We start from the raw sequence: 26,712 nt of genomic DNA on the forward strand, positions 1-26,712 counted from the left end.
AAGAGAGGGCAAAACAATCGATAGAGGCCATGACTACAGGTATGACCGTGACTAGCACAAAGAAGGAGCTAAGTTGGTTTAATAGTGTTATGTTTTCAGTACGACATCACAATCACGTGACTTAGTCCCTGTTTATTGTTGTAACCTGCAATGGCTGCAATGTCACAGTAGTCCACCGGGTGGAACTATATATATATTACAAATAGCCTGGGAACAGAATTATTCAAAAAGCAGGGGAGAGGGGATAACAACAACAACTTATATTTATACAGCGCCTTTGATATAGTAAAACGTCCCAAGGCGCTTCACAGGAGCGTTATCAAACAAAATTTGACAGCGAGCCACATAAGGAGATGTTAGGGCAGATGACCAAAAACTCGGTGAAAGAGTTAGATTTTAAGGAGCGCCTTAAAGGAGGAGAGAGAGGTAGAGGGGTGGAAAGGTTTATGGAGGGAATTCCAGAGCTTAGGGCCTCGGTAGCTGAGAGCACAGCCGCCAATGTTGGTACGACTAAAATCGGGGATATGCAAGAGGCCAGAATTGGAGGAATGCAGAGATCTCAGAGGGTTCTTTTTTATGTGGCTGGTCCAGTTAAGTTTCTGGTCAGTGTGACCCCCAGGATGTTGATGGTGGCAAATTGGGCGATGGTAATGTCGTTGAATGTCAAGGGGCGCTGGTTAAAAACTCTCTCTTGTTGGAGATGGTCATTGCCTGACACTTGTGTGGCCTGAATGTTATTTGCCACTTATTAGCCCGAGCCTGAATGCTGTCTCATCCAGGTCTTGCTGCATGCGAGCACGGACTGCTCTATTTTCTGAGGAGTTACAAATGGAACTGAATGGATTGAGGTTACAGAGATAGGGAAGGGGGAGGGCATGGATACTGCTGGATAAAGATTAAACTATGGCAGCCTGGTGGTGTGTGTCCCATAGGAACAGGTCCAGGTGTTTCCGCTGTAACATTTCTGGTATGTAGCAAACACACAAACACATCTTATCGCTTTGGGTTAGCAACAAAACCAGGCCCAAGTTTTTTTCCGAATTTCTCTTCTGCTTTTGTTATTCTTTGATGGACATATTCTATAGGGTCTGGAAATAAAGGCAGCTGATTACATTGCGAGTGCTTATTCAGACATAGCAAACCTCAATGCTAGTTGTCACTTAATTAAAACCAACACCAACACATTGCAAAATGTTTTTGAACATCCTGAGTGCTTGACGAGGAGCTATATAAATGCAAGTCCGTGTCTCACATTACAACAGTGACTGCATTTCAAAAAGTACTTCGTTGGCTGTAAAGCGCTTTGGGACGCGTGGTGTTGAAAGGCACTATATAAATGCAAGTTTTTATTTCTTTACTTCTTGATTTATCTTATCTTCTTTGCTACTCTTTGCAACCGTGCTGGTGCCCTGCACTTTGTGGAAAGTGTGCCTTACGTAACCTTTATTTGAACCCAGTGAACAACAGGCACATTTTCCTCTTCAGAATATTTCTGCTGGTTGCCTCAGACCAACCCGGCCTATCATTGTGACACAACCTTCAGGAAGCAACCCTCTGCAATTCCTTTTCAATAAGTAAATCGGCTGAGATTCCAGACAGGATTGCTTGCCAAATCTGCTTAGCTTTAGCACTGATGCATTAGTCAGTATCTTCCGTGATCACAGCAAGATAACATTTGGTGTCTTCAAGAATCTGTGCAGATATTTTGAAAGTGCACGGGGCAATGCGTAGCAATGTTTTGTTCACCTGCCTGTATCTTTGTTAGCTCCAAGATGGGATTCCCCATAACTCTGAGAACACTGAAGTACTCAGACAAGTCTTTTGAAGGGTCTTCATGAAAAAGTCTTTGATAAACTTTGGTTACAAGCAAGCAAAGTAGCTACATAAATACAACTCAGTGAAAGGGGATGGAGTATAAAAGCAGGGAAGTCTTGCTACAGTTATACAGGGTATTGGTGAGGCCATACCTGGAATACTCTGTGCAGTTTTGGTTTCCATATTTACAAAAGGATATGCTTGCTTTGAAGGCAGTTCAGAGAAGGTTCACTAGGTTGATTCCGGAGATGAGGGAGTTGACTTAGGAGGATAGGTTGAGGAGGTTCGGCCTTCTTAACCTTTGGAATTCAGAAGAATGAGAGGTGATTTTATCGAAACGTATAAGATTATAGGGGGCTTGACAAGGTGGATGCAGAGAGGATGTTTCCACTGATAGGGGAGACTAGAACTAGGGAGCATAATCTTAGAATAAGGCGCCGCCCATTTAAAACTGAGATGAGAAGGAATTTCTTCTCTCAGAGGGTTGTAAATCAGGAATTCACTGCCTCAGAGAGCTGTGGAAGCCGGGACATTGAATAAATTTAAGACAGAGCTAGACAGTTTCTTAACCAATAAGGGAATAAGGGTTTATGGGGTGCGGGCAGGGAAGTGGACCTGAGTCCATGATCGGATCAGCCATGATCGTATTAAATGGCGGAGCAGGCTCGAGGGGCCGTATGGCCTACTCTTGCTCCTATTTCTTATGTTCTTAGTTCTTATCAATTCTGCTGACCTCACGTGATGAGGCTATGAAGAAAACAAATGCCAGATTCGGATAAAAACATTTATGTATCTTGGTTCATGTGGAGCATAAACACCGTTGTAATGTATTTGTTTCATGGGTTCTTGTTTAAGAATTCATAGGGACACATTGCTATTAAGAACTAATTGGTTTATTAACAAAGGGTTAATAATCACACTACACATAAGAACATAAGAACATAAGAACATAAGAATTAGGAACAGGAGTAGGCCATCTAGCCCCTCGAGCCTGCTCCGCCATTCAACAAGATCATGGCTGATCTGGCCGTGGACTCGGCTCCACTTACCCGCCCGCTCCCCGTAACCCTTAATTCCCTTATTGGTTAAAAATCTATCTATCTGTGATTTGAATACATTCAATGAGCTAGCCTCAATTGCTTCCTTGGGCAGAGAATTTCACAGATTCACAACCCTCTGGGAGAAGAAATTCCTTCTCAACTCGGTTTTAAATTGGCTCCCCCGTATTTGAGGCTGTGCCCCCTAGTTCTAGTCTCCCCGACCAGTGGAAACAACCTCTCTGCCTCTATTTTGTCTATGATTTTAAATGTTTCTATAAGATCACCCCTCATCCTTCTGAACTTCAACGAGTAAAGACCCAATCTACTCAATCTATCATCATAAGGTAACCCCCTCATCTCCGGAATCAGCCTAGTGAATCGTCTCTGTACCCCCTCCAAAGCCAGTATATCCTTCCTTAAGTAAAGTGACCAAAACTGCATGCAGTACTCCACATGCGGCCTCACCAATACCCTATATAGTTGCAGCAGGACCTCCCTGCTTTTGTATTCCATCCCTCTCGCAATGAAGGCCAACATTCCATTCGCCTTCCTGATTACCTGCTGCACCAGCAAACTAACTTTTTGGGGTTCATGCACAAGGACCCCCAGGTCCCTCTGCACCGGAGCATGTTGTAATTTCTCCCCATTCAAATAATATTCCCTTTTACTGTTTTTTTTTCCAAGGTGGATGACCTCACATTTTCCGACATTGTATTCCATCTGCTAAACCTTAGCCCATTCGCTTAACCTATCTAAATCTCTTTGCAGCCTCTCTGTGTCCTCTACACAACCCGCTTTCCCACTAATCTTTGTGTCATCTGCAAATTTTGTTACACTACACTCTGTCCCCTCTTCCAGGTCATCTATGTATATTGTAAACAGTTGTGGTCCCAGCACCGATCCCTGTGGCGCACCACTAACCACCGATTTCCAACCCGAAAAGGACCCATTTATCCCGACTCTCTGCTTTCTGTTCGCCAGCCAATTCTCTATCCATGCGAATACATTTCCACTGACCCCGTGTACCTTTGTCTTCTGCAGTAACCTTTTGTGTGGCACCTTATCGAATGCCTTTTGGAAATCTAAATACACCACATCCATCGGTACACCTCTATCCACCATGCTCGTTATATCCTCAAAGAATTCCAGTAAATTAGTTAAACATGATTTCCCCTTCATGAATCCATGTTCATGACAATACAAAAGCAAAATACTGTGCATGCTGTGGATGCTGGAAAATGGAATAAAAACAGAAAATGCTGTAAATCTCAGCGGGTCAGGCAGCATCTGTGGAGAGGAAGCAGAGTTAACGTTTCGGGTCGATCACCCTTCGTCAGAACTGGAGAGTGTTCGGAAAGAACAGATTCTTAACCAGCACTGAAAAGGGGAGGGAAGAAAGAACAAAAGGGAAGGCCAGTGATAGGGTGGAAGGCAGGAGAGATTAGAGAGACAAAAGCAATGATGGCCCACATTCAAATGATAATGCCAGGAGTTAGAAAAACATTAGTCAAGATAGGGTGTGATTGGCGGGATATTGACCAACTGCCATTAAAGACAAGGAGAAAAAAAGAAACAGGCTCTGAGGGGGGCCGGGGGTTTGGGGGTGGGGGGCGGGCCTGGGGGTGGAAGGAGCCAAAGATTGACAGCGGTTATGTTCTGAAATTTTTGAACTCGCTGTTGAGTCCAGAAGGCTGTAAAGTGCCTAAATACATTACGAGTTTATCCACTAAGCTCACAACTGCATACCTCATCATGGATGATCTGGACCCAACAGACTGGGGTTTCATTGAGTCTTGTGAACATCACGTGACTGGCTAAGCCACTCACAATGCAACAGCTCGACAAAACTGTGAGCATACTCACAAGTGCATAAATTACACCTGTCACAGACCTGTTGGGCCGATAGGCCTGTTTCTGTGCTGTAAATACTTTGTAATACATTTATCAAACACTCGGAGAAGGAGATACAATTAACATGAAAAAGCATAATTCTATTGCTCATGTGTGACATCTTCTCAATCAACTCCCCTTTCACCAGCGGCTCACCATAGTTGCCGTACGTACTATCTACAGGATGCACTGCAGAAGCTCATCCAGGTTAATTTGACAGCATCTCCCAGTCTCGTGAACTCTACCACCACAGACAAAGGCAGAAAGATCATGGGAACACCACCACCTTCAAGCTCCCTTCCAAGTGACACACCATCCAGCCACTGTACACTTAAACTCATCTAAAATTCTGCTCCCCGTGTCCTAACTCGCACCAAACTCCCTTCACCCATCCACCCTGTGCTCGCTGACCGGCATTGGCTCCCGGTCCGGCAACACCTCGATTTTAAAATTCTCATCCTTGCTTTCAAATCCTTCCAAGGCCTCGTCCCTCCATATCTCTTTGAGATCTGTGCACTTCTCCAATTCTGGTCTCTTGTGCATCCCCGAATTTAATCACTCCACCATTGGTGGTCGTACCTGCCACAGCCTAGGCCCCCAAGCTCTGGAATTCCCTCCCTAAACCTCTCTGCCTCTCTACCTCTTTCACTTCCTTTAAGATGCTCATTAAACCTATCTCTTTGACCAAGCCCTGTCCTAACATCTCCTTGTGGCTGGATTTGCGGGTAGATGCCTCTGACCAGCAAAAAATCTACGCACCTACATTCTACCTCAGAATCCATGGAGACGCGTATTCCTGGGCCTGTAGGCATAGGCCTGCATAGAGGCCCACGTATCCCAGGGGCGCATGATATTCGCAAGCACCTCTGAGATCACGTGGGCTGGCCAACCAATCAAAGAAGGGAAACATAGAAACATAGAAACATAGAAACATAGAAAATAAGTGCAGGAGTAGGCCATTCGGCCCTTCGAGCCTGCACCACCATTCAATAAGATCATGGCTGATTATTCACCTCAGTACCCCTTTCCTGCTTTCTCTCCATACCCCTTCATCCCTTTAGCCATAAGGGCCATATCTAACTCTCTCTTGAATATATCCAATGAACTTGCATCAACAACTCTCTGCGGTAGGGAATTCCACAGGTTAACAACTCTCAGTGAAGAAGTTTCTCCTCATCTCAGTCCTATGGCTTACCCCTTATCCTTAGACTGTGTACCCTAGATCTGGACTTCCCCAACATTGGGAACATTCTTCCTGCATCTAACCTGTCCAGTCCCGTCAGAATGTTATATGTTCTATGAGATCCCCTCTCACCTTCTAAACGCCAATGAATACAGGTCCAGTCGATCCAGTCTCTCCTCATATGTCAGTCCTGCCATCCCAGGAATCAGTCTAGTGAACCTTCACTGCACTCCCTCAATAGCAAGAACGTCCTTCCTCAGATTAGGAGACCAAAACTGAACACAATATTCCAGGTGAGGCCTCAACAAGGCCCTGTACAACTGCAGTAAGACCTTCCTGCTCCTATACTCAAATCCCCTAGCTATGAAGGCCAACATACCATGTGCCTTCTTCTCCACCTGCTGTACTTGCATGCCAGCTTTCAATGACTGATGTACCATGACACCAGGTCTCGTTGCATCTCCCCTTTTCCTAATCTGCCGCCATTCAGATAACATTCTCCCTTTGTGTTTTTGCCACCAAAGTAGATAACCTCACATTTATCCACATTATACTGCATCTGCCATGCATTTGCTCACTCACCTAACCTGTCCAAGTCACCCTGCAGCCTCTTAGCGTCCTCCTCACAGCTCACACTGCCACCCAGCTTAGTGTCATCTGCAAACTTGGAGATATTACACTCAATTCCTTCATCTAAATCATTAATGTATATTGTAAATAGCTGAGGTCCCAGCACTGAGCCCTGCGGCACCCCACTAGCCTGCCATTTTGAAAAGGACCCGTTTATCCTGACTCTCTGCTTCCTGTCTGCCAACCAGTTCTCTATCCACGTCAGTACATTACCCCTAATACCATGTGCTTTAATTTTGTACACTAATCTCTTGTGTGGGACCTTGTCAAAGGCCTTTTGAAAGTCCAAATACACCACATCCACTGGTTCTTCCTTGTCCACTCTACTAGTTACATCCTCAAAAATTCCAGAAGATTTGTCAAGCAGGATTTCTCTTTCATAAATCCATGCTGAACTGGACCGATCCTGTCACTGCTTTCCAAATGCGCTGCTATTTCATCTTTAATAATTGATTCCAACATTTTCCCCACTACTGATGTCAGGGTAACCAGTCTATAATTACCCGTTTTCTCGCTCCCTCCTTTTTTAAAAAGTGGTGTTACATTAGCTACCCTCCAGTCCATAGGAACTGATCCAGATTCGACAGACTGTTGGAAAATGATCACCAATGCATCCACTATTTCTAGGGCCACTTCCTTAAGTACTCTGGGATGTAGACTATCAGGCCTCGGGGATTTTTTGGCCTTCAATCCCATCAATTTCCCACCTAATAGGGATTTCCTTCAGTTCCTCCTTCTCACTAGACCCTCGGTCCCGTAGAATTTCCGGAAGGTTATTTGTGTCTTCCTTCGTGATTCCAGATTGCAACATCCGCATTATATAAGGGAATCCCCATTCATGCATATGGGGAATGGGGATTACGGAAAGCCCATACGTATGAATGGGAGTAACCTCCGAAAATATATCTAGACATCAAATAAATGAAAAAAAACTATTACATATTAAAAATTAATTAAAATGGCATTTGATTAAATATTTAAAACAAAATGTAATTTTTTTGAAAAATAATTTTACATGTTTTAACGGGTCTATAAATAAACTTATCTTATTTCACAGGTTTTTAATATATAAATGATTGATAACATTTTATTTTTATGTTTTATTAAACCCTTACACCGGTAAAGAAGGCCTTATGCTTACTTGTACCAGGCGGAAGCCCAACTCTCCGCCCGCGGAGGCTCTTTTCCCAGGGATGCCTGTGCAGCGCACCCCTAAACCCAGAACTTGCGCACCTCATAGGGGCCACAAATTATGGCCCTTCATGTGGTTTGATGTCAAATTTTGTCTGTGAAGCGCCTTGTGTCGTTATACTTAAATTCGCTATATAAATGCAATTTATTGTTGTTGGACTTGTATTTCCATTCCTGCATCATGATTGGATCAAAATCCTGGAATTCCCTCCCAAGCTCCTTCATGAGAGTTCCGAGAGAAAGCCCACTGTTACTCTCTTGGGACAACAAATGCAGCTTGGCCAATGGCTTCCACTTCACGAGACAAATTTAAAAACGGGAAATGTTCTCCCACTTTAGGCCCAAAGCCAGTGGTTCTTTCCAACCAGGAATCCATAGTACTCTATTGCATATATACTGGGGACCATGTCCAATAGTCATGCATCTGCTGCCCTGATGCCTTCGTGATCATTCCATTGTGTCATACAATTCCTTTCATCCCCTCTGCACATATTAACATCAAAACCTGAAGCTTAATTTGTCTCCCGTAACATAGATTAATCTACTGTACTTTAAAAATTGATCATAACCAAACCTTCCGAACTCTTTCTAGGATATCCTCATCCCAAAAATTATTTTACAGACACAACAGTGCCTTTAAAACACTGCTGCAATTTCTTCTCCCCCCTCAGTCCGTTCACATTAATCGAGACCAATGTAATCATGGCTCCTAATAAAGGAAGTGTGCTCGATAATCCCCCCATCATTTAATCCCTGGCCCTTCCCTCCTCTCATGCTTCTTCCTAACTTTTCGGGCAATTGTTGCTTTCTCCTGCAGCCTCCGGCTCTTGTTCACCTCCTGTTTGAACCGTCCCTGCCATTTCAGCCTCTTCCTTACATTAGGTTTAGGCCACGGAACTGCCCCATCTCCCTCCTTCTGCCCCTCACTAACCTTTTCCTTTCCACATAATATCCCCCCACCCCCCAATTCCATGTCTCCTTCCCCTCTGAATCCTCACTCTCGAGCTCTTCTGTAATCTCCCGTCCTTGTTCCCCGTCAGATACAGAATCTCCCTTACAGAGTCCTCCTGCTAACATGGTTTCTCCAACAGTGCCGCTCCCTTCGACCTCACATCCACCGCTGACCCCTGCTCCCCGTTTCTTCTCTCCCTGGGACAATGGTGCGTCCTCACTTACCTTGCTCACTTTTGGCTTCTTTGTCTACCCGGCTCCCGTCCTGCTGCCACTTTAAGACTCCTGCCTCTTGCACCCTCTCCTGGTCTTGCCCCCTCCTGCTCCCTGAAATGTATGACTCCCCGTCTTTCTTTGGAATACTTACACTTACCCCGCAACCCGCTCCCGCCTCCGCTCCCCCCACGGAAACATGATTCTTTACGGAAAGGCGAGCCATATTCCGGCTCGACTCTGTCCTTGACCCGTGCTATCCTCCACTGACTTTTTCTTTTTCCACCATACTTGGCGTATTTTCCACGATCTCCATCCTGTTTTCTGCTTTGCAATATTCTGTCTTTTCTTGCGCTCTTTCCTCATTCCGTTTGGCGGCTGTGCCCTCCGCCTGCTCCACTCTTCTGGCCACTCCGCTCACACATCCTGCTCCTTCTCCCATCTCCTCGTTACTCAAGGAGCTTCCTTCTGCCTCACACTCACAGCGGGTGGGGCCTTTGCGAAAAACCGCACAGCTCCCTGCCTTGCCGTTCCGAGCGATGTGTCCAGATTTGCCACAGTTATAACGTTACAGATCTTGACAGCTTATTAATCGATGGTCGTGTCCAAGACAGTAATAGCAAACCTTCACCTGGTTATCATGAAGGACCCGGAAGTACTGCATTCCTTCCATTGTCTCATGTTGTAGGGTAATGACTTTGCCCCCTCTGGGAACTGCACCTTTACATAAGGGGTTCCATCAGCTACCCGCGTTGCAGGATAGTATCTCCTCTTTATTCCTGAGCAAAGTTTAATGTCCCACAATTCCAACTTTTTTATCCTCGTCTTCAACATAAACCGGCAGGTTTAAGAATGAGACCACCGCCTCTTCAGAATACAGCAGAGATACATCCAAGTACTTCTCACCAACCTTCAGGCTCAGGAAAAGTCTTTCCACCTCCTCTCGGCCACTGACCGTCACTTGGAAGCCAACATTCTGCTTTGGTCGGCAGGCAAAGCAACTTCCCTCACCGCAGTCCTCATGTACTTCCTGGATAATATCCCAAACTTGTGTCTGTTTATCTTGGCAGTGAACCATCACCGTGTTTTATTTTCCAAACCTCCTGGGGTCCGGGCCCAAATCTTTGGGCCTTTTATTCTCCCTTCTCAAGACATTCTCTCCGCTGATTAAATTCATCCTGGGGGCATTGTCACTGAGGGACGTGGTACTCCAGGCCCCTCAACATCCATCTGGCTGATGTTTATGGGCCAAAAAGACCCTAAAATTTGAAAAACAAACACCACCTACTTTTTACAAACTTACTCCAATTCCTGCAGTAATCAGCAGTCCCTGCTCACTCCTAGCCCCTCCCACCTAGAGAGTGCTACCCACTGAGTCACAGCTGACACTGTAACTTGGGACTTGGGAGGTTTATACCATCCTAATCATAATGAGTGATACTCCCTTTAGAAACAAAATCACACTAATCCTTCAAGCTCTCATAGCGCATAGGTCCTGGTAATTACACATGGGATCGAAGACACACTGTTGTTACTTATTTTACGACCCAACTCTTGGCTAATTGTTAGTTTCTCACACAATTGCTCTCCTCACCTTTCGCAATCAGTGCCCTCCCCTGAAGAATCGAAGCCACCCCGGGACGCAAAGGAAGGAGCAGCTATCTGTAAGCAGAGACATATTTTATCGTCCTCATAAAGCAAAAGACGGCAGAAGCACAAACTCTGCGCTGACTCCAAACGTGTCTGGCCGTTGCATGTGGAAACACTCAACGGTGATTTAATTTAAGAGCATAATACTTCTGAGAAAACAACATTTCGTGTTAACAGCTTTTCAATGAGTTGCGTGATGAATCTTTCAGAACACGTTCTCAACCAGCTTTCTGCAGCAGAGTGCAATAAATTACAAACAGAATAATCACCGGCTCTGCATGTGTCACAGAGGGGCTGCACTGTCGATGGGTTCAGGTAACATCACAAACTGCAAGGGGCAAGCTCTACTTGTTTATAGTCCCCTCACATCCTCGGAGTGTGTTGCCGTTCTGTAAAACGTTATGCACGGTAAGTCAATGTGAAGCCATCTGTTTTGCTACATGGTTTTTGTTCCTGCTCATTATTGCACCAGTGCCCCCACCCCTTCCCCCCCCCCCACCCAAGTAAGATCAGGGCAGTGCTCCAGCCAAGACCAAGGCCTGCAGCAGGTAAACCGTTGAGTCGAATTGGAAAGAGAGGAAGCCTCACCTATTTGCAGCAGCATTTGGGGCCATCAGGGCCACAAGCTAACTGTCTAACTTTGTATTTGAAGGACAACCATTCGGGCGGGTTGCCAGAGGGGAGCCAGCTCCTGTGGAACTGTACCCTAGCAGAAGCCGCACCTTCAGGAGAGACGAGGAGAAACTCTGGGAGGAGATTGTTCTAGGATTGCTCTCCTTACAACCTTCCACCTCCGTAACATCGCCCGTCTCCATCCCTGCCTCAGTTCATGTGCTGCTGAAACCCTCATCCAGGCCTCTAGACCCGACTATTCCAATGGCCGGCCTCCCATCTTCCGCACTCCGCAAACTTGGGCTCATCCAAAACTTTGCTGCCCGTATCCGAACTCATGCCGAGGTCGCGATTTCGCCAACCGCGGCGAGTCCGGGGCAGCTGGGGTCATTGCCGAGGTTCTGGCCTGCTATTGGCTGCAGCCCGCTCTCTCCAAGTCATTTTACGATGATGAGGCTTGTTAAACCCGCCCAGCGAGGTTCCCGGCCAATTAAAATGAAGCAGTTCGGCTGACGTAATTTAATGACAGGTCATCGGCCGGTTTCAGTAAAGGGACCATGTCCACATTGATTTTGACAGTTGTGCTGTCAGTGTTCTGCAGCATTGAGTTGCTGCAAATACTGACAATCACCACACAGAGGTGCACGGCTGCACCCAGGCTCTCTCATGACTCCCTCCAGATGCTTATGGAGGGAGACACAGCACGCAGGGAGGTTCTCTTCCCTTCCCATGGGTGGAAGAGCCCAGGAGACCAACGCAGCCTGGGTGCACAGGAGGACACAAGCAGAGATGTCATCAGGAGGACCTGGCTGCAGTGGCGCAAACCATTCAATGATCTCAGTGGATCATGAAATGTTACTGCAAAGCCACACTCAACCTTATCCTGCTGTTCCACTCATCACATCCCCATTAATCCGCCTTCCCTACCCTACTCCTGCACATCCTTACTCACACCAACTGACCATGCACCTCCACCCAACCCTCTCTCTCTATCTACATTGTCACTTCCCCATCTCACTAGCCACCCCTCACACCCTCATCCTAGTACAATCTGACAACACGCAAAGGTAAGAACTTGCGTCTTTTAGCCAATGTTTATGGAAAGTTTCTGTTAATGTGTTGTCAAACATTAAAATCGTTATTTTCAACACTTTGCGTACTTGGGCAGATTTGTGTGCACCTTTGGAAGTGGCTTAATGAGTTGCAGTGAATGGTGAGACATAACAGTACCTCCCGCAATGATGATGAGTGTGAAAGGAATGGCTTGGGCATTGTCGGGATGCTTTATGGTGCTGGTGTGGGGGTGGTGCCAACCTGACGCATCATGTGGCAGCCAGGGTGTACAGCGTCAAGTGAAGTAAATGTGGCCATGGTGAGGGCATCCCTGGCTTCCCTGGCAGCAATGTGGACAGGTGCTGATGCCCTGTGTCCTGTGCAGCTTTAGGTGTTTGCAGAGAAAGTTGGTGTTGTTGTTGGTGATGCTGGTGTGCCTGGTGATGTTAATGTTGGGGCTGATCGTGGTGTGATTCTGAGGACCAAGGTGAGATTTTTTCAAGGGAACCGATGCTGATGGAACAGATGGCAGCTGAAGTTGAGATGACAGAAGTGATCTGTCAATGGTGAGAGAGGTTGTTCCAAGGAGGTGACAGTGGATAGAGAGTTTACTCCAAAGACAACTAACCTGCATAAAGCTCAAAAGTGCATTCCAAATCCTGAAGGCTCCAGCTTCTAAGATTGGAAATTGATCAGCTGTGAAATAGTAGCTTTTATATCACATTTGCAACTATTCACAAGAATGTATATTCATTGAAAACCCGACCTATCTACCTGACGTGATCCCCAAGTGCCGTGAACCTCGTCAAAAAGTTGGAAAAATGGTAAGTAGAAGGTAAGTGGGAAGAAGAGGCTCCACGAATATCCCCATCCTCAATGATGGTGGAGCCCAGCACGCAAGTGCAAAAGACAAGGCTGCAGCGTTTGCAACCATCTTCAGCCAGAAGTGCCGAGTAGATGATCCATATAGGCCTTCTCCTGAGGTCCCCACCATCACAGAAGCCAGTCTGCAGCCAATTCGATTCACTCCACGTGATATCAAGAAGCGGATGACTGCACTGGATACAGCAAAGGCTTTGGGCCCCGACAACATCCCGGCTGTCGTGCTGAAGACATGTGCCCTAGAACTAGCCACACCTCTAGCCAAGCTGTTTAAGTACAGCTCATCATCATCACAGGCAGTCCCTCGAAATCGAGCAAGACTTGCTTCCACTTTAAAAGTGAGTTCTCAGGTGACTGAACAGTCCAATATGGGAATTACAGTCTCTGTCACAGGTGGGACAGACAGTGGTTGGAGGAAAGTGTGGGTGGGGAGTCTGGTTGCCTGCGCTTGTTTAGTGCATTCTCTCGGCGATGAGACTCGAGGTGCTCAGCGCCCTCCCGGATGCTCTTCCTCCACTTAGGGCGGTCTTTGGCCAGGGACTCCCAGGTGTCCGTGGGGATGCTACACTTAATCAAGGAGGCTTTGAGGGTGTCTCTTACCTCCTGACTCCCAAGCCTTTGCACCATCTGCAAGGCACAAGTCAGGAGACTGATGGAATACTCGCCACGTGAATGGATGAGTGCAGCTCCAACAACACTCAAGAAGCTCGTCACCATCCAGGACAATGCAGCCCGCTTGATCGGCGCCCCATGCACCACCTTAAACATTCACTCTCTCCACCACCGGCGCACCGTGGCTGCAGTGTGTACCGTCTACAAGTTGCACTGCAGCAACTCGTCAAGGCTCCTTCGACAGCACCTCCCAAACCCATGACCTCTACCGCCTAGAAGGACAAGGCCAGCAAGCGCATGGGAAGACCATCACCTGCAAGTTCGCTCTAAGTTACACACCATCCTGACTTGGACATATATCGTTCCTTCATCGTCGCTGGGTCAAGATCCTGGAACTCCCTCTCGAACAATACTGTGGGAGTACCTTCACCACATGGACTGCAGTGATTCAAGAAGGTGACTCACCACCGCCTTCTCAAGGGCAACTAGGGAAGGGCAATAAATGATGACCTTGCCAGTAATGCCCACATCCTGGGACAAATAAAAAATTGTCTTTAATTGAACTTTTAATTTAATGGACCAGGGTGTCATGGAGGGAGTGGTCCCTTTGGAATGCTGAGAGGGGAGGGGAGGGGAAGATGTGATTGGTGATGGGATCACGCTGGAGGTGGTGGAAATGGCGGAGGATAATCCGTTGAACGTGGAGGCTGGTGGGGTGAAAGGTGAGGACAAGGGGAACCCTGTCGTGGTTCTGAGAGGGAGAGGAACGCGTGATTGCAGAGGTGCAGGAAATAGAATGGACACGGTCGAGGGCCATGTTAACCACGGCGGAGGGGAATCCTCGGTTGAAGAATAAGGAAGACATGTCAGAGGCACTGGTGTGAAAGATGGTGTCATCAGAGCAGATATGATGGAGACGGAGAAACTGGGAGAATGGAATTGTGGTGAATCTAGCACACAAATCACTGACTCCACACGGTCTGGTATAAGTCTAACTGCTGTGACCTTCGCCCTTTATTGTTCAGCTCCAGAGTGCCTCTCAGGTGTGGTGGTCAGCCTTATATAGTGCCTGTTCGAGGTACTTCCAGGTTTCCCACCACAGCGCCCTCTGTGGTGTGGCATAGTGCTTACATTACATTTAAGGTACTGGGACGATACACACATCATTACATAAGATCACCTTCCCCCCCCCCACCAGGACACAGGACAACGATACACACATCATTACATAACATCACACTTGTCCAACGGAAGGCAAGTAGGCATGGACAGCGCGTTAGTGTGGTACATGTTATCTGGTACATTAACTAGTTATTGACTGGTAACGGATCCTTGATTTCCTTGTTAGCCCTTATCATTAATTGTACTTCATCCATTATTTTACACAAATACAGTGGCCATTCAGCATTAAAAAATTAATTCTTATTATAAATTCGCCATCTCACATTAACACAGCTCATTTTAGACTCGCTCTGCCTTACAGAAGACCTTTGTGGGGACCACCTCTTGGTAAGGCCCTTTTAAGACTCCCAAGTGCATTTCCTTTTTAAGGCGCCAACTTTGATGCAGGAGGATTCCACGAGGCTTCTCCTTGGGTGCCGCCATCTTTGATGCTCTGCTGCTCTGAACACGATGCCGCCGCCATCTTCTTCTCCGCCGCTCCGGATGCCCTCCGCCATCGCAGCCTCCGCTGCCACCTGACTTGCCGCCTCTCCTGCGGCCGTCGGGGCCGCCGACCTCCAGCTGCTGCCGCAGCCCGACTCTCCCTCTGTGTGGGCCCCTCCGATCCGCCGGCCATCCTGGATCCCTTGCACCCCGCCGGCTCACTCCCCCCCCCCCCAACTAGGCCCCTCTCTGCAGGGCTGCTTGCCTGTGGGGGCTGAGGCTGCAGGATCTCTGTGGCTTGAGATCCGGGGCTGGGGCTTGCCTGTGGGTGGATTGAGGCTGCAGCTCCAGCTCGGTTGGTGCAGATCTCTGGGGACCCGGGACATGGCAGCACCTCGGGGAGCAGCAGCCTGTGGAGTGGTGAAGTCTTCCCAGCTCCCACGGACTGTCCCCATCCACCTCCGGCTGAGGAGCGTCGGCCCATCGCCTGCAATGACCCAGAGGTAAACCGTGCGTCTCGTCCCCATGGGATACCTGCACCATCGCTCTGCCAAGAACCGGTATTAGTTCCCTGGTGTAGGTACGCAGCTTCGCCGTGACCGGGACCAGCTTGGGTCGTGCAGCTGGGTTAATCCACAGTTTATCAAAAGTTCTCCGACTCATCAACGATGGACCTGAGCCCGTGTCCACTTCCATACTCACTGGGATTCCGATGATTTTTACTTCCCTTATCACTGGGGGCGAATCGTCAGTACACGTGTGCAGTCCAAACACCTCATCATCTTCCGCCTGCTTCTCGCTGATCATCTCCCATCTCCTCAGCCACATGGTGAGTCCGATTTCTTTTACACATATGCTGAAGGTGGCCTTTAACGTGGCAGGTATTGCACGTGTACTCCGCAAACCTGCACCAGTGAGCCCCATGGCTTCCTCCACAGCGCTAGCATGGTGCTGCTTGATTGGCCCCCCTCAGCAGACTCTGAGTTCCAGGACCCTGAGGTCCGTGCTCTCTGCCCCGGGCAGAGCCACGTTCTGCAGTTTTGTCCGTGGTGAGCGCTATCCTGTGGACAGTGCCTGCCGGGTTCGAGACTGTGTGGATTATTTGCTTGGTGCTGCAAGTCGAGGTCATATGTGCCTGGCTGATCGCAATGGCCTTTGTCAGGGTGACTGTGGGTTCCGTGGCTAACAGCTTGTGCAGGAGGCCCTCGTGGCCAATCCCCATAACGAAAACGTCCCGCAAAGCCTCGTCAAGGTGTGCGCCAAAATCACACGGCGCCGCAAGTCTCCTGAGGTCCGCAGCATATTTGGTGATATCCTGGCCCTCAGGTCTGCAGTGATGGTAAAATTTGTATCTAGCCGTGAGGATGCTCTCCTTCGGTTTCAACTGGTCACGAATGAGTTCAGTCAGCTCCTCGTATGACTTGTCCCTGGCACTCCCGGGTGCCAGCAAATCCCTGACGAGACAGTAAACCTCATCTCCACAACTGGAGAGCAATATCGACTTACGCTTATCTCTCATTGCGTCCGTGTCCTCCGTCAGGTCGTTTGCTGTGAAGTAGTACTCGAGCCTTTCCGTAAAGGCCTCCCAATCATTGCCCACGGTAAAATCCTTTAGCGAGCCCAGATTAGACATAGTTGCGTGGAGTTCCCGCTTCCTAGTTGCCAATGTGGTGTATGTAGCACACAAATCACTGACTCCACACGGTCTGGTGTAAGTCTAACTGCTGTGACCTTCGTCCTTTATTGTTCAGCTCCAGAGTGCCTCTCATGTGTGGTGGTCAGCCTTATATAGTGCCTGTTGCAGGTACTTCCAGGTTTCCCACCTCAGCGCCCTCTGTGGTGTGGCAGAGTGCTTACATTACATTTAAGGTACTGGGACGATACACACATCATTACATAACAAGAATGGAATCCAGGTAGCTGTGGGAGTCAGTGGGCTTATAGTGGATACTGGTCGAAAGCCTATCCTCAGAGATGGAGATGGAGAAGTCGAGGAAGGGAAGGGAAGAGTCGGAGATGGACCATGTGAAGGTGAGGGAAGGGTGGAAATTGGATGCAAAATGAATGAAATTTTCAAGTTCAGGGCGAGAGCAGGAAATAGCAGCGATACAGTCATCAATGTACCGGAAAAAGAGGTGAGGGAGGGGACCCGATTCACACATTTAATCATGAAAGCTTTTGGGTGGTCAATAGAAAGAAAAGAAAGAAAGACCTGCAATAAAAAGCGCCTTTCAAGACCACCGGATGCCCAAAGTGCTTTACAGCCAATCAAATACTTTTGAAGTGTAGTCACTGTTGTAATGTAAGAAACGAAGGAGCCAATTTCTGCACAGCAAGCTCCCACAAGCAGTAACATGGTAATGACCAGATAATCTGTTCCAGTGATGTTGGTTGAGGGTTAAACATTGGCCAGGACACCAATGAGAACTCCCCTGCTTTTTTTTGAAATCGTGCCACGGGATTATTTACAACCACCTGAGAGGGCAGACAGGGCTTCGGTTTAACGTCTCATCCGAAAGAGAGACAATTGATTCAAATTTGAAATATAATTTCCACAGAACGTTTCTCTTCCACTATTTTAGATTCTCTAGCTAGTTCACATTGTATTTTGCAGCAGGAATTGAGGCAGCACCGAGTGAAAAAGGCCATTATGTCCATTATGTCTCTCCCTCCAACAATCTATCTTAGCACTGACTCTACCTCATCCATTTCATCACCTGAAGGGACATTCTGCACCAACCTAATCCCAAAAGATAATCAAGTAAAACTTCAGAATATACATTAATCCTCCCCTTTCCTCTGTCCAACACTGATACTCCAAACCTGCCCCAGAAGCAGAGGTACTGCTGTATGCTCTGAGCTATGTGATCATTGTTAATGGAAAGATTATTAAATATTTCTGTCAAAACAGTAGGTCAGTGCCAAACTGTTCCATTCTGCTTGAATGTGAAAAATATTTCTGTCTTTCAATAAGCACTGATTGGAGTTTGATATTTTAGCAAAAACTTCATTGTAAAACGAGAGGTAGTACAGAAATTCATCAGGTGGACGTAAAAGATCCCACGGCACTATTTCAATGGGGAATTATTTCCGGTGTCCTGGCCAATATTTATCCTTCAACCAATATCACTAAAGTAGATGATCTGGTCATTATCACATTGCTGTTTGTGAGAGCTTGATGTGTGCAATTTGGCTGCCGTGTTTCCTACATTACAACAGTGACAACACTCCAGAAAGTACTTTGTTGGCTGTAAAACGCTTTGGGACGACCTGAGGTTGTCACAAGAAACAGAGGCGATATGATGAATAAACTGTTTACACAATGAGTTGTTATGAAAGACTAAAGAAAGACTTGCATTTATATAGCATCTTTCACAACCACCGGACGCCCTAAACTGCTTTACAACCAATGAATTACTTTTGGAGCGTAGTCACTGTTGTAATGTAGGATCTGCAGCAGCCAATTTGCACACAGCAAGCTTCCATAAACAGTAATGTGATAATGACCAGATAATCTGTTTTTTGTTATGTTGATTGAGGAATAAATATTGGCCAGGACACCAGGGATAACTCCCCTGCTCTTCTTCGAAATAGAGCAGGAAAGTTATCACTGGTGGGATCTTTTACGTCCACCAGACGGAGCCTCGGTTTAACGTCTCATCCAAAAGATGGCACCTCTGACAGTGCAGCACTCCCTCAGCAATGGAGTGTCAGCCTAGATTAATGTGCTCAAGACCCTGGAGTGGGGACTTGAACCTACAACATTGTGACTAGGAGCCACATCTGACACTAGACCTAAAACGCACTGTCTTAATGGGTGGAGGAAGGAGTTTCAATAATAACTTTCGAAAGGGAATTGGATAAATACTTGAAAAGGAAATATTTGCTGGGCTATGGGGAAAGATCCATACGATCAACATACTGGGGGTCACCATTGGCCAGAAACTGAACTGGACCAGCCACAGAAATAGAGTGGCTACAAGAGCAGGTCACAGGCTGGATATTATGTGGCGAGTGTCTCACCTCCTGACTCCCCAAAGCCTTTCCACCATCTACAAGGCACAAGTCTGGAATGTGATGGAATACTGTCCACTTGCCTGGATGAGTGCAGCTCCACCAACACTCAATAAACTCAAAACCATCCAGGACAAAGCAGCCCGCTTGATTGGCACCCCATCCAACACCTTAAACATTCACTCCCTTCACCATCAGCGCAACGTGTCCTTAGTGTGTACCATCTACAAGATGCACTGCAGCAACTCGCCAAGGCTTCTTCAGCAGCACCTCCCAAACCCACGACCACTACTGCCTAGAAGGACAAGGGCAGCAGGCGCACGGGAACACCATCACCTGCTGCCCTTGTCCTGCAAGTTCCTCTCCGGATATAAAAGGGGTCAGAGGGTCTAGTAAGGAGGAGGAACTAAGGGAAATCCTTATTAGTCGGGAAATTGTGTTGGGGAAATTGATGGGATTGAAGGCCGCTAAATTCCCAGGGCCTGATGGACTGCATCCCAGAGTACTTAAGCAGGTGGCCTTGGAAATAGCGGATGCATTGACAGTCATTTTCCAACATTCTATTGACTCTGGATCAGTTCCTATCGAGTGGAGGGTAGCCAATGTAACCCTACTTTTTTAAAAAGTAGGGAGAGAGAAAACAGGGAATTATAGACCGGTCAGCCTGACCTCAGCAGTGGGTAAAATGATGGAATCAATTATTAAGGTTGTCATAGCAGCTCATTTGGAAAATGGTGACATGATAGGTCCAAGTCAGCATGGATTTGTGAAAGTGAAATCATGCTTGACAAATCTTCTGGAATTTTTTGAGGATGTTTCCAGTAGAGTGGACAAGGGAGAACCAGTTGATGTGGTATATTTGGATTTTCAGAAGGCTTTCGACAAGGTCCCACACAAGAGATTAATGTGCAAAGTTAAAGCACATGGGATTGGGGGTAGTGTGCTGACATGGATTGAGAACTGGTTGTCAGACAAGAAGCAAAGAGTAGGAGTAAATGGGTACTTTTCAGAATGGCAGGCAGTGACTAGTGGGGTACCGCAAGGTTCTGTGCTGGGGCCTCAGCTGTTTACACTGTACATTAATGATTTAGACGAGGGGATTAAATGTAGTATCTCCAAATTTGCGGATGACACTAAGTTGGGTGGCAGTGTGAGCTGCGAGGAGGATGCTATGAGGCTGCAGAGTGACTTGGATAGGTTAGGTGAGTGGGAAAATGCATGGCAGATGAAGTATAATGTGGATAAATGTGAGGTTATCCACTTTGGTGGTAAAAACAGAGAGACAGACTATTATCTGAATGGTGACAGATTAGGAAAAGGAGAGGTGCAACGAGACCTGGGTGTCATGGTACATCAGTCATTGAAGGTTGGCATGCAGGTACAGCAGGTGGTGAAGAAAGCAAATGGCATGTTGGCCTTCATAGCGAGGGGATTTGAGTACAGGGGCAGGGAGGTGTAGCTACAGTTGTACAGGGCCTTGGTGAGGCCACACCTGGAGTATTGTGTACAGTTTTGGTCTCCTAACTTGAGGAAGGACATTCTTGCTATTGAGGGAGTGCAGCAAAGGTTCACCAGACTGATTCCCGGGATGGTGGGACTGACCTATCAAGAAAGACTGGATCAACTGGGCTTGTATTCACTGGAGTTCAGAAGAATGAGAGGGGACCTCATAGAAACGTTTAAAATTCTGACGGGTTTAGACAGGTTGGATGCAGGAAGAATGTTCCCAATGTTGGGGAAGTCCAGAACCAGGGGTCACAGTCTAAGGATAAGGGGTAAGCCATTTAGGACCGAGATGAGGAGAAACTTCTTCACCCAGAGAGTGGTGAACCTGTGGAATTCTCTACCACAGAAAGTAGTTGAGGCCAATTCACTAAATATATTCAAAAGGGAGTTAGATGAAGTCCTTACTACTAGGGGGATCAAGGTGTATGGCGAGAAAGCAGGAAGGGGGTACTGAATTTGCATGTTCAGCCATGAACTCATTGAATGGCGGTGCTGGCTAGAAGGGTCGAATGCACCTATTTTCTATGTTTCTATGTTTCTATGAGTTACACACTATCCTGACTTGGAAATATATCGCCATTCCTTCATCATCGCTGGGTCAAAATCCTGAAACTCCCTCCCTAACAGCACCTTGGGATAACCTACACCACACGGACTGCAGCAGTCCAAGAAGGCGGCTGACCACCATCTTCTCAAGGGCAATTAGGGATGGGCAATAAAAGCTGGCATTGCCAGCGATGCCCACATCCCAGGAACAAATAAAAAAAAGTAGATAGCTCTTTCAAAGAGCCAGCACAGGACCGATAGGCTGAAAGGCCTCCTTCTGCGCTGCATCATTCTATGATTCTATGAGGCTTCTGCAGACCTTTAAATCTTGCAGCAATGCACAATTTTCTGATCAACCCACCTCCCAAAAGATGGGAGTTAATTCTGACTTCGAAGCTAATAGACATTAAAATTAGGAGAGATGTATAACGAGCAGCTGACCAATATCTCCCCTTTTACACTACCGCCTGTAATGTATGCACCTGTGAGCATGCTCACAGGTTTGCGGAGCTGTTGCACTGTGAGCGACTTACCCAGCCACGTGACGTTCACAAGACTCAATAAAACCCCAGTCAGTTGAGTTCAGGTTCCCCACAATGAGGCGTGCAGTTGTGAACCTGGTAGATGAACTGGTAGGGTTCAGTTTGATTGTTAAACCTTTGCTAATTAACCAGCTAGTTCATTACAGCAAATGTGTAGCCATAAAATCTTAAGCAAAGAACCCATGAAGCAAATAGATGATCACCACCTAAAGTCAAAGTTATTCGCATGAGCTCCAAATCAGAGGCATTGCTGAAATTGCTGTTTGCAATATTAGTGTGAACACAATCGTGTGACTTTCCTCTGTTGACTATGTTAACAGAATGGTTGCCCCATTGAAAATCAACAGGTCAACACTTCTGCTCACATAGCAGAGAGAGGAATGTGATAGGAATACATTAAGTATTGGTGCAATAATATAGTGTGGTGATTATGTTACTGGACATAATCTAGAGAACATGAATTCAAATCCCACTGTGGCAGGTTGAGAACTCAAATTCACCTTTTAGTAAAAAACTCTGGAAATAAAAAAGCTGGCATCAGTGAAAGTGACTGTGAAGCTGTTGGATTGTCATAAAAAAACTCATCTGGTTCACAAATGTTCTTTAGGGAAGGAATCGTGCCGTCCTTACCTTGTCCGGACTATACCTGCTTCCGGACCTACACCAACGTGGTTGACGATGTGTCATCGACCCGAAACGTTAACTCTGTTTTTCTCTCCACCGATGCTGCCTGGCCCGCTGAGATTTCCAGCATTTTCTGCTTTTATTTCAAATTCCAGTACCCGCATGATTTTGCTTTTGTGTTAAGATTGTCTCTTAACGGTCCTCTGACTTGGCCGAGCGAGACACTCAATTGTGTCAAGCTGCTACCAGCGGTTCAAGAATGCGATCCCACCACCACCTTCTCAGGGCAACTGGGGATGGGCAATATATGCCAGGCTTGCCAGCGACTCCAGCATCCCGAAAAATAATTTTTTAAATGAATAATTTTCAGGCAAAGGCGTTTCGTTTTGCGGTATTCTTGCACGCTCATCCTGTAGATCCTGTAGATGGAGATTTGCAAAAAGGTAAATGAGAGCAATGCCTGGAATCTATATGAAGTGAAATATCCTGATAAAACCATATTTCCAGGCATTTTCTTTAACCTCTGAGCTTTCCTTGGAATCTTTCTAATCAAATCATTTCAGTTCATATTCTTTCTTTAATAATAATAACTTTTATTTATCATCATCATCATAGGCAGTCCCTCGAAATCGAGGAAGACTTGCTTCCGCTCTAAAAGTGAGTTCTCAGGTGGCTGTGAAGTCCAATACTGGAATTACAGTCTCTGTCACAGGTGGGACAGACAGTGGTTGAAGGAAAGGGTGGGTGGGGAGTCTGGTTTGCCGCACGCTCCTTCCGTGCCTGCGTTTGTTTTCTGTATGCTCTCGGCGACGAGACTCGAGGTGCTCAGTGCCCTCCCGGATGCTCTTCCTCCACTTAGAGCTGTCTTTGGCCAGGGATTACCAGGTGTCAGTGGGGTTGTTGCATTTTATCAAGGAGACTTTGAGGGTGTCCTTGAAACGTTTCCTTTGCCCACCTGGGGCCCGCTTGCCGTGTAGGAGTTCCGAGTAGAGCGCTTGCTTTGGGAGTCTTGTATCGGGCATGCAGACGATGTGGCCCGCCCAACGGAGCTGGTCGAGTGTGGTCAGTGCTTCGATGCTGGGGATGTTGGCCTGATCAAGGACACTAATGTTGGTGTGTCTGTCCTCCCAGGAGATCTGCAGGATCTTGCGGAGACATCGTTGGTGGTATAGCACCTTGCACGTAATAAAACGTCCCAAGGCGCTTCACAGCAGTGTTGACAAGACAAAACAGATACACCGAGCCACACAATAAGAAATTAAGGCAGATGACCAAAAGCTTGGTTAAAGAGGTAGGTTTTAAGAAGTGTCTTAAAGGAGGAAAGACAGGTAGAGAGGCGGAGAGGTTAAGCGAGGGAGTTCAAGAGCTTGGGGGCCAAACAGCCCTAAGGGGGAAGACAAGGAATTCGGGGAGCTTCAAGTAGCAGATTAGGAAGGCACATGAATTCCACAGCGGGTGAGGGGGTGATTGTTATCACCATTCTATGTAATCTAATTTACGCAGTCTTATAACTGGCTTGATGAAATGCAGAGTTTGCAATCGAGAGCAGTGCTTGGGGGGAAAAAAGGACCAGGGAAAAGTAAAACCTTTGGATAGTTGACAAAAATGACATTTCTCAGATATTTGTGAGGACCTCATGTGAACTCAAGGTTTCATGAACCGAGAGGAAAAAAGAAACTGTACAATTACTGCATGAATAACGTAACACAAAGCATAGAGGTCCTGATAGTTTTTAAGTTGGATCATTTATAGTTTTATCATGTGTTGTGCAGGGGCTGATTTATGCCCATTGTCGTGGATTAGCCATGAGCTGTTGCTCCCATTCAGTCTCTCCGGCTGGTCTTCTGCTTCATATCTTTTCTTCCAAGCGTCAAAGCTGAGAAAATAAAGTCTCTGAGGCGGGGGTGGGGTCGTGAGGTGGGGGGAGGGCGGGCGAGTTTGCAGATCAACATGACCAACCCATCCACCTACCCACAGCTACCTTGCTGTCACTAGAATCTCAGATGCACCACGTGAATATGATTTGCAGCTTTCAGAGGGTTGGACATTTGAAGCATTGGCCCTGAAATTCCAGTTGGAGGCTTCTATCGGACGAACGCCTCCGACCGGAGAATTTTTCCAAAAGTACCTGGTGGTCCGGGAGGAGCGTGGGATTCCGGTGGGGAGGCCTTCTCGTCCCGGGCTGCAAAGCGCGCTCCCGTCCTCCAGGTTCCCACGCAGAAGATGCAGTCACGTGTGACTGCTCAGCCAATCTACGAGTTCACATTGCTATTCATTGAGAAAAGAAAACCCAAACACAATAACACCAAACAAAAAATAAAAAACACACATCACGTAATTAAAATTAATTGAAATTAAAGTTAATAAATATCTTAGAGAAATGTTTTTTTCCGAGTTTTTAAAAAGCTTTTTTCATTATGGTTTAAAATAAATTTAACGTAGTGGGCAGGGTTTTTAAAAATAAAATGTGTATTTAAAATTTTATTTTTTATGTTTTAAGTGCATTTTAAAACTCTTACGCCTGTAAAGAGTTTTGAGGACAGTTGCTGGGCAAGATATGGGTAAATCCCACAATCTTGTCCATGCAAATGTCCTCGCTCCCGAGATGTGGAGGTTCTGTCAAGCTGGAGCTTGACAGATCGGAAAAGCCGGTTTTCAGTGCATGCGCATTGTGCGCTGAAAACCGGCTTTTGCATTGCCTTCCTGGGTCCACACACACTCCGTACAGACCCAGGGAGGCTGGGATTTCTGGGCCATTATCCCTTCCGGGCACGTCCAGTACAAGTGATTTATTGTGAGACAACATTCCTCGGCAAACCCTGTCATTTCCACAGTGCAGCGCAATGTCACCTGATAGTTTCTCTACACAGTGCTCAAAAGAGAGGAAGAAAGAGTTGCATTTGTATAGCGCCTTTCAGGACCTCAGGACGTCCCAAAGTGCTTCGCAGCCAAAAACTAATTTTTTTTTCTAAATGTAGCCACTGTTATAATGTAGGAAACACGGCAATCAATGTTGACACAGCAAGATCCCATAGACAGATAACAAGCAGATAATCTATTTTTTGTTATTTGAGGGTAAATATTGGCCAGGACTGTTCTATTCCTCTTCGAAACCCTGCCATGGGACATTTTATGTCCACCGCGAGAGAGCAGACAGACAGGGCCTCGATTTAACATCACATCCGAAAGATGCACCTTTGACCGTGCAGCACTCCTGCAGCACTGCGCTGGAGGGAGACTTAAACCCACAACCTTCTGACTCGGGCGAGAGTGCTACCAACTGAACCACGGCCATGTACTCCCGCCTTAAGAAGACTGCTGGGAGTGCAGCAGAGAGGCTGGAAATTGTTCCGGGAGCCAGATACGCTACGTCCTGGACAATCCTGCAGCCAACTCGCATCCAGTAATCACAGAAATTTACAGCACGGAAGGAGGCCATTTCGGCCCATCGTGTCAAAAGAGTAGTGGAGAATGCGGGCAACATGAGATGAGTAGATGAGATGGCTGACCATTTAACCTGTTTCTAATTGGTTTGGTTGAAGAAACAATGTTGGCCAGGACTGTGGGGTGGGAGAATTCCTTGCTCTTCTTTGAGTCGTATTGTCCAGTCATAGGAACATAGTAGTGGAGGGGACTGGAGTAGGTCATTTAGCCCTTTGGCTATTCAATGAGATCATGGCTGGTCTGTGACCTAACTCCATATACCCACTTTTCCCCATATCCCTTAATACCTTTGGTTAACAAAAATCAATCAATTTAAAATGAACAATTGATCTAGCATCAATCGTTTGTGTGTAGGTGTTTCCCTAATTTCACTCCTGAAAAATCTGGCTCTAATTTGAGACTATGTTCCCCTAGTCCTAGACTCCCCAACCAGTGGAGATACTTTCTCTCTATCTACCCTATCTGTTCCCCTTAGTACCTTGAAAACTTCAATCAGATCATCCCTTAACCTTCTAAATTCTCGGGAATACAATCCGAATTTGTGTAATCTCTCCTTGTAATTTATGCCTTGGAGTCTGGGTATCATTCTGGTAAACCTATGCTGCACTCTCTCTAAGACCAATATATCCTTCCTAAGGTGTGGTGCCCAGAATTGCTCCAGGTGTGGTCTAACCAGGGCTTTGTATAACTGCAGCATAGCTTCTACCCC

The sequence above is a fragment of the Pristiophorus japonicus genome, chromosome 10 (assembly GCF_044704955.1).
Source record: "Pristiophorus japonicus isolate sPriJap1 chromosome 10, sPriJap1.hap1, whole genome shotgun sequence".
Classification (NCBI taxonomy): Eukaryota; Metazoa; Chordata; class Chondrichthyes; family Pristiophoridae; genus Pristiophorus; species Pristiophorus japonicus.